This window comes from Rhipicephalus microplus, chromosome X, assembly GCF_043290135.1.
Source record: "Rhipicephalus microplus isolate Deutch F79 chromosome X, USDA_Rmic, whole genome shotgun sequence".
NCBI classification, from domain to species: Eukaryota; Metazoa; Arthropoda; class Arachnida; order Ixodida; family Ixodidae; genus Rhipicephalus; species Rhipicephalus microplus.
In genome coordinates this window covers 71,925,598-71,935,971 of record NC_134710.1, presented here as the reverse complement: position 1 = coordinate 71,935,971, position 10,374 = coordinate 71,925,598, and the positions used below count along the sequence as shown (strand labels likewise).

General features: G+C 43.8%; 2 non-coding genes across 2 annotated transcripts; one reads left to right on the top strand and one right to left on the bottom strand.

Annotated features, from left to right (window-relative positions):
• Nucleotides 1-7,037: 7,037 nt before the first annotated feature.
• On the bottom strand, nucleotides 7,038-7,110 carry TRNAT-CGU (transfer RNA threonine (anticodon CGU)). The gene has a single exon. It is a non-coding gene; the product is annotated as a tRNA-Thr (tRNA).
• Nucleotides 7,111-9,869: 2,759 nt separating this feature from the next.
• Nucleotides 9,870-9,942, top strand: TRNAT-CGU (transfer RNA threonine (anticodon CGU)). Its single transcript has one exon. It is a non-coding gene; the product is annotated as a tRNA-Thr (tRNA).
• The last annotated feature ends 432 nt before the right edge of the window (nucleotides 9,943-10,374 follow it).

Genomic DNA, 10,374 nt, shown 5'->3' with positions numbered 1-10,374 from the left:
CGGGAATGGTGAAGGTTTCGCGACCGGGAGGGGAATAGCGGGTGGAAGGATGTCCGCGCCAGACTCCGAGGCGTGCGGCAAGTAGCCGTTGTGGAGTTGGGTGGGGCCACGGTGTCGCGTGCCTTCAATGTCACGGAAGACGTGCAGGTGGCAGGCACGTGCGATGGAGCTACATACGGGGGCTCCGAGGGAATGTACCTCTCGGAGGGGAGGTCAGTCGCAGTAGAGGCGTCTTCTACCTCGTGGTCGTGGTCAGGTGCAGGATTGCATGTTTATGCGACCGGATCAGAGGTAGAAGAAGTCGAAGCTGGGGTACCCAGGTAGCGGTCAATGGAGGGCTGTGGGCTGGTTCATACCTTGCTCTGCGACGCCGGGGAAACCTGCCAGCTGCGGTTAAACGGAAGCGGGTGGTACGTGTTACCATAGCAGGCGAGCACCGCAGTTCAGAGGGCATAGTAAGACTGTGGGCGGTTGCTTGAAGTGGCAGTGAAATAGCGCAGCTCTACCGGAAGGGCGTCGAGAAGGATGGCGTGCATCAGTGGCTGGTCCGTGACGCCATTCATTGCAAAAACGGCGTCGAGCTGCATAAACCATACCTTGGGGTAGATCGATTGGAACGGTGGCACTGGCGGGCAGAGTCGCGGAAACATGGCCACCGATGGAGCGTTCTCCCGGTCACCACTGTAGCGGCGAGAAAAGAGAGACGTGAGACGATGTCGAAGGCGGCCGACGGGGCCGTGCCGCTCTCGCCACTTTATTCTACGCCTGAAGCGGAGCCGCAGCGGCTGTCAGCGTCCGATACGCCAGGCGCCTGAGCTCGTTCTGTTCTCGCGTATAGCTCTAGCTAAGCATGAGCTGCGCGAGAGGCGTGGCGTGGCGGCCAATAAAAATATGATGATGGTCATGCACTACATCCTAAAGAAAACGAATTCTCACCATGTTTCATTCAACATAGAACCTGCATCACTTGACTACAATCGCAGGGACCTCTATCACATTTCACCGACTCATTGTGGCACTTTCGCCAACGAAAAAGCAGATGAAGCAGCACGCAAAGTTCTTCGACAATACAATTGCTGACGAACTTATTTCATGAAACCAGATGTTGCTCACATGGCTAAAAGACTTGCGTTTGAAGAAAATAGGAGACGCTGGAACCTTCCTACACATCATTATACCTTCCTTCACTCAATCGACTCCTATCTCAGAACAAGACTCTCATTCAAAATTTCTCGACATCTGGAAATGCTATACCATCGTCTTCGTCTAAAAAGTGTCTATGTTGACAGCCTACGGTACCGTTTCGGTCAGTCAGCGAGTCCGTACTGCAACAACTTTGGCTCCATCGAAACTGTGGAACATATTCTGTTTGAGTGCAGAGCGTATGCTGATAAGCGTGCACTTTATAAGCCTTGCATGCATTCTATAAACGAGAAACCTGTCTTCGTTCACTCTATATTGGGACCTTTAGCCTGCCCCACTTTACAGAGGCGTGCTATGAAACTTTTGTTTGCGTACTTGGATGGCATTTGTCAGCTAGACAAACTACAACTGTATCTTGACACCACGGAAAAACTATTAACGCGTGTCCTTATTTAATAGTCAAAGAGGTGGCATTTTTCTGTGTTTTTTATTCTATCTTTTACCTTTACATGTTGTCTTTTCTTTCTCTCTCTCCCTATTTGTACTTTCAATCTTCAATCCCTTTCTCCACGCAGAGTAGCAAGTCAGCGATTTATATATGCCGGCTAAATTCCCTGTTTTTCAATGACAATTTCTCTCTCTCTGTCCCATCACGCAACCAGGAAATGATGACGAGGGAGTCACCCTCACTGCATAGCACTGTCCTTTCGATGCCACATGCATTGACGCAGTTTGCTCTGCAGAGCTTTTTTCCATTTTCGGGCACTCTTTATGTTAGACTTGCCTTCGGACAAAGTTTGTTTAGTTTTTTTTTTCTAAATCACAATGCAGTATTACAAGCGCAATTACTTTTCGAGCTATGCATTCCAAACTGAAGCGCTGCAGCGGCACAGGCGCATGCTCTCACCACTGTACACTGCGGCTGGTCGTCTCGTCACGAGCAGCTGAGTTGTGTCACGACTCTCCGCCAGGTCCTGTTTTTTATCGAACACTAGTCTCCCATACCTGGGTGGGTATCGCCACGTTCAGTCAGATCATATTTTCACGTTTTTAATGGGACAGGGCATATGACATGGTCATTTTTCTACAATAAAACCTCTCTGAGGCGGAAGTTCTAAATTTTCGTAAAGGTACACGTTCTAAAAGCTGTACTTCACCTCACAAATGCAGCATCGTTAACGTTGGGGCTTCACATTTCGTTTCCACGACAGAAAGAGCTTAAACAATGGTATCATGCGGAAGCTACCGAAATTACAACTTTTTTCTTAAAATAGGCCGTTTTAAAAAAATATACAAAAATCTGCAAGCACCTTGAAGATCTAAGCAGTATACGAAGACGACACTTTCATTTGAGCTCACAATAATGTTTCTGCGTGACAAAAATACGTTCTGAAGTGCGCTTTTCTACAACACATTCGCATCTTCGGCTCGCGTCATGAACCATAGTAACTTGATAAAACCACAGTATCTTAACGACGCCCGCCCAGCAGATGTTATAGCCGAGTTGGTTGAGTGAGAGAGCTTGTGGCTCACGTTCGATCAATTCAGTGCAGGTTCAAATCGCAAACGATTTTTTTTTTAAATTTTAACTTGCTGTCGGGAATTGCGGTGCTTGGCTGCCTATCCGAAGGACAGTGGTTTTATTGGGACCACGGCTCTAGTACTTCAAAGTAGGCGAGAATCTTAGATTACTTAAAGATGCGTGCACGTAGGTGTCAATTCACGTGATAGAGCCCTAGGTGGTCCAAATTTCAGGCACCCTCCTCTGCCACCACAGAGAATGAGAGAAGCCGCTAAGCGCGCGTTGTAGACTGTAGGGCATAGTTCTTCCACCCTAGTCCTCCTCTACGGTGGGCCTCATTAACATATAGTAGTTTGAGGAATGCTCCAGCAGTTATTAGTGCTAGTATGCGGTTGCTGAAGGTTCAGTTGCTTTTTCTTTCACTGAATGTTTCTGCCCAGAATTTCGGATTGATGACTGATTGATATGTGTTTAACGTCTTAAAACAACCATATGATCATGAGAGACACCATAGAGGAGGGCTCCGGAAATTCCGACAACTTGGTGTTCTTTTAACGTGCAGCTGCGGTCACGTCTGTGTAGAGCGCGCGAGAAGCCTGTTTTTGCTCTGTGGGTCAAAACCTTGAGAGAGTTCCGGGCTCTGATGTGGTGTAACAGGAGAATTCGTGGCCTAGTTGTCAGGCTAAGCATATCACAGCCCGATACTGCCTCAAGGTTTCTCGTCGCAGAGCGAAAACAGGCTGCTCTCGTGCGCTACCCAGACGTGGCCGCGACTGTACACCCAAATCTGAGCACACGGTCCTGCAATATTTTCGCCTCCGTTGAAAATGCAGCCGCCGCAGCCGCAATGATATCTTGCGACCTGCGAGTACGCAGCCGAATACATTCGCCACTAAACGACCGCGGCGGGGTACCCGGAATATTTGCTGCAGTGCCAATTTCTTTTCTGTAAGTGGAGCAAGTAAACTTCTTTTGCTGCTGCAGTATCAGCAATGCAATGTATCTCGAATCCAAAAGCATGAGGGAAGCTATTTGCAGTGTAATTAGGCGTTTTAAATAAGCGTTACACTATTAGAAACTGACCAGCATGTCAAAACCAGCGCAAGCTTGTCTTGCCGATTCGTTTTTTTTTTTTTTTAGGCGCGAAGCTCCTCACGCTTTGGGTCATACGTCCCGTGTTGTCATCGAAACAGCCAGTTTTCAAGGTCAGAAAATTGCATTGCATGTTAATAAAAACGGTGTCACAGCATATCCACGAAGTGAATGACGGCGAAGCGACTTCCAGTCCATCCGGGCTTCTGTTAGTAGGTCCGTCCGTGTATTCGGCTGTCCGTGCATCCGTCCGTCCGTCCGTGCATCTGTACTTCCGTTCATCCGTACGTGCGTGCGCCATCCGTCTCCGTTCGTTCGTCCATGCATCCGTCCGGATGGACGCTTCGTACCACTCATCATCATTCATCACATGGATATGCTGTGATTGTTTTTTTACATGAGCAGCGTTCTCTGCTTCGGCAAGCAGTGGCACCTTTGTTCGTTACAATAGGAAGATTTAGAGTAACGTACGCAAAAATTTGAGTTAGCACTTGTCGCCACTGCGCATGTGTCGTACGATAGTTTCTTCCGGGTTCCCTTTAAGTGATTGAAATATCGGGTGGCCAAAAAGACCGCGAAGCTCTGCGTACGCTATTCTAAAACTTTCTATTTACTTCCCTTACGAAACAGAACCATCCTGGAGAATTACGGACAGAACACCATGGCACAGTGATAGTAAGGATTTAGCAATTTCATATGCACAATCTGATACCTCGGCATTGTTGATTAGTAGAGTAGAACAAAGCTTAAGTGGCTTGACGACCGCAGCTAGCTCAAATAGTCTAGAGCCACACAACTTATCTACAGCATACGACGCTAAAGGGCTTCAAGACATCTCGATGGTGTATTTGACACTGCGTACCAGCAGTGGCGTAAGATAAGGCTTTCTACCGACCCTCTTCAACGCTCAGTAGCTTGGGAAACTGCCGTCGATTCACTCACATAAGCGTGGACAGGAGGCATTGCGCCAAACGTGCTGGAGGGCTCGAGTTATTGTAAGTAGAAAACAGGAGAGCGTCCAGTCGTGGTCTGCGTAGCAGTGTTTTGGGCGTCTACATTATGAAAAAAATCACATGGTCCAAGTCTTAGCAATCGGTATTGTGAGCATATTGTCAGCATATCACTTGATGTTCGATTACATATTTCTGTCAAACAATTTCATTTCATGATGGTAAGATGTGGTAGTCTGGTGAAAGACCCTTGATTTCTCTAGAATTGCTTGTCGACGTACGACAGAAATACACGTTCTTCGGTCGATGAGCGGCTCACGTATTGCGCCGGGCTGTAGATTTACGTGGTGTGAAATGAGAGGCGGCATTGCTATTTGATTCAGATGGTTATGGTAAGGTCTCTGCTTAGCATGTCATCGACGGCAACAATTATCGATCTTTTGGTAGTAGGGTCAATAAGAAGCATACAAATTATCTCCGGCGTACTCCAGAGGGTTGACAGGGCAAGTCAGTACGGAGCAAGGAAATGACAAGGGCAATTCTCGAGACCCAGAACGACTCAACAGTTGTAGTGGTGGATGACAGGAGCGTAGCCAGAAATTTTTTGGGGGGTGGAGGTTTGTTTAACCATACTTTATGTATGTTCGTGCGAGCGTTTGTACGTGTGTGTGTGTTTATGCACGCAAGCTAAATTGAAAAAAAAATATTGCGGTGGGGAAAGTTCGGGTGGGGAAAGCGTGAAGCCGCGAAAGATATCGATCATGCGTCCAAATGTGCTAGCGCCTTGCACAGCCCGAATCACGCCACAATGAATTCATATAAGTCATCGATTATTACGAAGGCTGGCATGAAGTGTTCAAGTTCAGTCAACACGACTGAACGCATGTTCTAAAAACTGAGAGTTCTGGGCCCTTTCTTTTTGAGAGTACTTTCTTGTGCCATATTTCACTCTCTTTGCCAGAGTGAGTCCCCTCTTGTTGAGCAGAGTGCAGAGATGCCCCCCGAAATGGGTCAAAGCACTCCACCTCAACAAAATAACATAAACGTGTCCGAAGTAGAGAAACATAACCACACCGAAGATAGTGCTAGTACACCTCACAAAAAAGCAGAACTTCGGTCAAAATTGGGTTTTAATTGATTTTGACGGATTTCCTTTCGCGCGGATAATAAAGATGGCTAAATACGAGCACTACAACAAAAAAAGAAAATAAAAGGTTTAAACAATTACAGAGTGAGACTCGAAACTTCAATATTTAGAGGCACTGCACATTGCACACCCAACAAGGTAAACAACACACCACATTGAAAGATGAAACAACCGCATATAATTCTTCATGTAATAAGTAATGTTGGTGATCTGTCTGCGTTTTCTTGTTTTGAACTGCAGATTTCAGTGTCTCCTCGCTTTTCAAATCCATCCAGACTGTATACCTGACGTGTTTAATGTGCTTGTTCTGTGCTTTGTGAAATTATAACGTCTACCCGACGCGTTTTTTTTACAATAGAAAAAAGAAGATTAGCGCAACTGATGAACGGCATTTGCACTGACTGGCTAAGTGTTTAGTCATTTCTGCGTACGAAACATTACGCTTCAGAAGTGTACATTAAACAATTTTTTTACCCTTTTGGACATATCTTTGGTCATTCTTGTTTACGTTCCTGTTCATGTCCTACGACAAAAGCCGCAATACTTCACTATGGCCGTACCGTACGTTTGGCTTACGGCTGCATCCACCATGTGCGATGGTCGTAGCGAAAAACAATGATATTGATATAAGCAGATTTTCATAGGCCTTTCTGTTGTTTCGATTTTGATCGATTGAATAAGATAATATACGCTTATTTTATTACACAGATCTGAAGCTAAAAACACGGATAAACGTAGTTCCAAGTGCCTTCCAGTGCGCTGAAATTCACTGAAGCGCGTTCTTTTGTAAATCGTCTCTTACTCATCAACAAACAAATGCAGTATATATTTGACTGCAAATATGTGTGGTTAATAGGTAGTGATAATCGCTCGCAGTGTGCCGGCACATCCAAATTTAATCAAGAACAGGAGTATAGCTGCGTTTTACTGTCACATATTAGAGTGTATATATATATATATATATATATATATATATATATATATATATGTATATATATATATATATATATATATATATATATATATAAGGGAAAGAATTGTATATCTAAGGGCTCGTTTTTCCGTGTTTTACCACAATATTAATGAGATATAACAGACAGTAATGCCAATAAATGTACAAGGGAAGTTATTAAAATCAATGGAATGTAAATAAGAAGAAAGAAAAGTGGATGAAAAAATTACCAACTGTGAGCAGGAATCGAACCTACGACCTTCGAATTACGCGTTCGATGCTCTAACCACTGAGCTATCACAGCGGCCCTCCCTCCATCCACTTTTTTGGGTTTATCTGTGAATTTAGAAGTAGGAGCGACAGTCAGCGCCATCTATAAGCCAAACAACGAGTGTGAAAACACTCTTATGCGCATGTTTGGCGTCACGTAGCACGTGAACTTATTATGAGCGGGCAGCTGATTAATTGTCCCTCTTATACAACCTAAACACACCAAGTCTGCCTGTACGAGACCCTTGTTCAATGAAAATAAGGAAAAGAAGTGTATACCTAAGGGCTCGTTTTTCCGTGTTTTAACACAATATTAATGAGATATAACAGACAGTAATGCCAAGCAATGTACAGGGGAAGTTATTAAAATCAATGGAATGTAAATAAGAAGAAAGAAAAGTGGATGAAAAAATTACCAACTGTGAGCAGGAATCAAACCTACGACCTTCGAATTACGCGTTCGATGCTCTAACCACTGAGCTATCACAGCGGCCCTCCCTCCATCCACTTTTTTGGGTTTATCTGTGAATTTAGAAGTAGGAGCGACAGTCAGCGCGATCTATAAGCCAAACAATGAGTGTGAAAACACTCTTATGCGCATGTTTGGCGTCACGTAGCACGTGAACTTATTATGAGTGGGCAGGTGATTAATTGCTCTCTTATACAACCTAAACACACCAAGTCTGCCAGTACGAGACCCTTGTTCAATGAAAATAAGGGAAAGAAGTGTATACCTAAGGGCTCGCTTTTCCGTGTTTTAACACATATTAATGAGATACAACAGACAGTAATGCCAAGGAATGTACAGGGGAAGTTATTAAAATCAATGGAATGTAAATAAGAAGAAAGAAAAGTGGATGAAAAAATTACCAACTGTGAGCAGGAATCGAACCTACGACCTACGAATTACGCGTTCGATGCTCTAAACACTGAGCTATCACAGCGGCCCTCCCTCCATCCACTTTTTTGGGTTTATCTGTGAATTTAGAAGTATACATATATATATATATATATGAGATATAACAGACAGTAATGCCAAGGAATGTACAGGGGAAGTTATTAACATTAATGGAATGTAAATAAGAAGAAAGAAAAGTGGATGAAAAAATTACCAACTGTAAGCAGGAATCGAACCTACGACCTTCGAATTACGCGTTCGATGCTCTAACCACTGAGCTATTACAGCGGCACTCCCTCCATCCACTTTTTTGGGTTTATCTGTGAATTTAGAAGTAGGAGCGACAGTCAGCGCCATCTATAAGCCAAACAACGAGTGTGAAAACACTCTTATGCGCATGTTTGGCGTCACGTAGCACGTGAACTTATTATGAGCGGGCAGCTGATTAATTGTCCCTCTTATACAACCTAAACACACCAAGTCTGCCAGTACGAGACCCTCGTTCAATGAAATAAGGGAAAGAAGTGTATACCTAAGGGCTCGTTTTTCCGTGTTTTTAACACAATAATAATGAGATATAACAGACAGTAATGCCAAGGAATGTACAGGGGAAGTTATTAACATTAATGGAATATAAATAAGAAGAAAGAAAAGTGGATGAAAAAATTACCAACTGTAAGCAGGAATCGAACCTACGACCTTCTAATTACGCGTTCGATGCTCTAACCACTGAGCTATTACAGCGGCACTCCCTCCATCCACTTTTTTGGGTTTATCTGTGAATTTAGAAGTAGGAGCGACAGTCAGCGCCATCTATAAGCCAAACAACGAGTGTGAAAACACTCTTATGCGCATGTTTGGCGTCACGTAGCACGTGAACTTATTATGAGCGGGCAGCTGATTAATTGTCCCTCTTATACAACCTAAACACACCAAGTCTGCCAGTACGAGACCCTCGTTCAATGAAATAAGGGAAAGAAGTGTATACCTAAGGGCTCGTTTTTCCGTGTTTTTAACGCAATAATAATGAGATATAACAGACAGTAATGCCAAGGAATGTACAGGGGAAGTTATTAACATTAATGGACTGTAAATAAGAAGAAAGAAAAGTGGATGAAAAAATTACCAACTGTAAGCAGGAATCGAACCTACGACCTTCGAATTACGCGTTCGATGCTCTAACCACTGAGCTATTACAGCGGCACTCCCTCCATCCACTTTTTTGGGTTTATCTGTGAATTTAGAAGTAGGAGCGACAGTCAGCGCCATCTATAAGCCAAACAACGAGTGTGAAAACACTCTTATGCGCATGTTTGGCGTCACGTAGCACGTGAACTTATTATGAGCGGGCAGCTGATTAATTGTCCCTCTTATACAACCTAAACACACCAAGTCTGCCAGTACGAGACCCTCGTTCAATGAAATAAGGGAAAGAAGTGTATACCTAAGGGCTCGTTTTTCCGTGTTTTTAACACAATAATAATGAGATATAACAGACAGTAATGCCAAGGAATGTACAGGGGAAGTCATTAACATTAATGGAATGTAAATAAGAAGAAAGAAAAGTGGATGAAAAAATTACCAACTTGGCATTACTGTCTGTTATATCTCATTATTATTGTGTTAAAAACACGGAAAAACGAGCCCTTAGGTATACACTTCTTTCCCTTATTTCATTGAACGAGGGTCTCGTACTGGCAGACTTGGTGTGTTTAGGTTGTATAAGAGGGACAATTAATCAGCTGCCCGCTCATAATAAGTTCACGTGCTACGTGACGCCAAACATGCGCATAAGAGTGTTTTCACACTCGTTGTTTGGCTTATAGATGGCGCTGACTGTCGCTCCTACTTCTAAATTCACAGATAAACCCAAAAAAGTGGATGGAAGGAGTGCCGCTGTAATAGCTCAGTGGTTAGAGCATCGAACGCGTAATTCGAAGGTCGTAGGTTCGATTCCTGCTTACAGTTGGTAATTTTTTCATCCACTTTTCTTTCTTCTTATTTACATTCCATTAATGTTAATAACTACCCCTGTACATTCCTTGGCATTACTGTCTGTTATATCTCATTATTATTGTGTTAAAAACACGGAAAAACGAGCCCTTAGGTATACACTTCTTTCCCTTATTTTATATATATATATATATATATATATATATATATATATATATATATATATATATATATATATTGCCGCGCGTGTGCGTATGTGCCAGTGGTGAGGACAACGGAGCAGCGCGAGTGTCCTTGGCCGAGGGCAAAAGACGAAGTCGTTGCAGTCTGTTTCCTGCGATCAATAAATCGTATTTGTTTGAGGCGCTTTGTGTGCTCGTCAATCTCGCGTCGTCACACTGGTGGAGTTGCTGGGTACGTCTTCATGCTTGGCACCCCGTCGCGGAC